Below are 2,414 nucleotides of genomic sequence, written 5' to 3'. Positions count from 1 at the left end.
TGAACATTTGGAAAGTAACACGTTGGTTGGGTATATTTTATGTAAAATCTTTAAAATAATTTATCTTTAAATGAAATGCAAAATTTATATGGTAGCAGCCATGCTTTCCTCCAATTAACCTCCCATAATAAACAATTCCGATAAAATTTCCCTCCTGGAATAACTAATAAATAATTTTTATTAATAAATTCTTGCCTTATGTCTTTGTAAGTACATTTTTGCCAAATATATTTTTACCATTTTTCAGGAAATTACATTCTTTATTTTCTATCTTATAATAGGTCAAATGACTGCACATTAAATTAACGAGTCCCAAAAGAGTCACAAAGAGATAGCTTAAATCACTGTCGAAAATTTGACTTAAAAATAAAATTATTATTAATAAAAATAATAATAATAATAATTATATATATATATATATATATATATATATATATATATATATATATATATATATATATATATATATATATATATATATATATATAAATACATAAAAATTATTCATTTGAATAGATCCTTAAAGATGAATCAAACAAATAACTTCCATATACCAACCTATGTTCCAAACATTTCTCCAAATATAAACTCTTTCCTTCAGTAATCAGTTCGTTATTCCAACTTTTCATTCTGTGAGGAGAAAAATTATGCACAAAGCAAAGTTTCCAAGCCAAGAGTGCTTGCTCATAAAGTTTATATAATTTTACTGGTAATTTAGATGGTGAAAAATTGCAAATCAAAAGAAACTTGAGACCACACACCTTCTTAAAGATAGATGGAATAAAAAATCTGGATCAATTGCACATTTTTTCACCCAATTTAAATATATTGTTCATAACTATATAACTTAATATCTCAAAACCTCCACTGGATTTCTTCGATCACCCAATACTTAACTTTCGAGCTGGTGGTGTTTGTTTTTCCAACAAAAAATTACTAATAATTTAATCATTTCTTTACCAACATAAGCAGGAGCTAATAAAGAGAGGCCTGGGAAAATAAATCTGGACAAGCCATTTAGTTTTGTTTATAAAATTCTACCTAAAAAGGAAAGATCCCTTCTATCGTCTGATGATCTGAAGGTGTATGAGGTCGCTTGTGTTGCATAGGCTGCTACTCGTTATTTGAAATGTTTGTTTCAGCAGACTGCATACTGCTAAAATAACGACAAAAGCAGTGAATATACACTATATACTGCGCAGTATGCAGTGCAGTGCGTGTCATTTTCGAACAAATCCGAAGTTCTCCCACACGCGAGTCATACGGCGTAGGCTACAAGCGCGTTCCGAATCGGCTCGATCGAATCATTTAAAAGAGCCAGTTCAAAGAACACGGCTCGTTCGCGAATCGGACGTCGCTACTTGTGGTTTTCAGCCGGTCATTATTATTGCTCAGGATGCCTAGCGACAGCAGGAGATCTGTAGATGGAAAGCTGCATGGCTCAGATTGCGGAGGATGCTGGAGAACAAGACGACAGATGCGTCTCGAGTGCTGTGGGAATATAAACTAAGAGCAAGTTTAAAAGACTCGCTTTGGAGGATTTCGCCAAGCGGGTTGCGGATGGAGACTGTGCATTAGTGGTCGTTATGATCTGGAGGCTGCTCACTCGTTTCCCCATAGGCAGTGATGACAAATGCAAGAGGGATGGAAGAATTATGAACTTGAAGGAGCGGAAGGAATCGCAAATCACCACCTGTTAGTTGAATAAGGTAAGGATTTATAACTTACTAGTTGCTGGGATTTCCATGTGATACAGTGTGTAATAGATGCACATATTCTAATTTACCCTTCATTTCATTTTTAATTTGTAAGACATTCAGTGTTTCCAACCAAATCAGTTCTAAGAGATCTAATTATGGTGTGGAGGACCACTGGGGAGTTAAATCCCTCCTGAATTTCACAGACCACCCATCCAATTGATCTGAAAAGGGCTTTGTTTCTTAAACTTGCGAGCATAAATGAGTGTATGAAGGCTTTGATGCTGCATTACAGATGCTGGAGCCATATGCACATTTTGCTGTGTCAGATCTTCCATTCATATCAGGTGCATTAAAAGCATACCTACTTGTCCTCATGCTAAACATTGCCCATCAAACTGTTCTTCAGCTGGCAGCCCTTCAAAGACGAGTCTTTAGGGACGCCCATCATTTTTAATTAAGGGTTTGGATGCCCTCAAGCACCCAATTTGTCCTCAGTTTAATGTGATTGAACATTTGATTTAAATAAACATGTAAATACGATGTTGCTTGTTAGCAATTTGGCACACACACACACGTTTCCTGCTTTGATACAATATGCCTTAAGCACAAGACACAAAACTGACTTAGCACCACAAGTGTCCAAGTGTCAGACGGTCAGCTGTTGTCTTTTTGGTTGGAGCCCATCTGTGACTGTATTGCATGTGGGACTTCATA

The 2,414-nt window shown here is 35.5% G+C and overlaps 1 protein-coding gene across 1 annotated transcript in view; it reads left to right on the top strand.

Moving 5' to 3' along the window:
• Positions 1-1,344: 1,344 nt before the first annotated feature.
• sntg1 (syntrophin, gamma 1) overlaps positions 1,345-2,414 on the top strand; it is a 140,272-nt gene continuing 139,202 nt past the window's right edge. The window contains exon 1 of the mRNA XM_087310142.1: positions 1,345-1,709. The gene's annotated coding sequence lies outside the window, so the exon portion shown is untranslated. The remainder of the gene's footprint in view (positions 1,710-2,414) is intronic.

The sequence above is a fragment of the Danio rerio genome, chromosome 24, assembly GCF_052040795.2.
Source record: "Danio rerio strain M-AB ecotype USA chromosome 24, GRCz13ab, whole genome shotgun sequence".
Taxonomy (NCBI): domain Eukaryota; kingdom Metazoa; phylum Chordata; class Actinopteri; order Cypriniformes; family Danionidae; genus Danio; species Danio rerio.
This window is presented reverse-complemented; position numbering and strand designations above follow the sequence as displayed.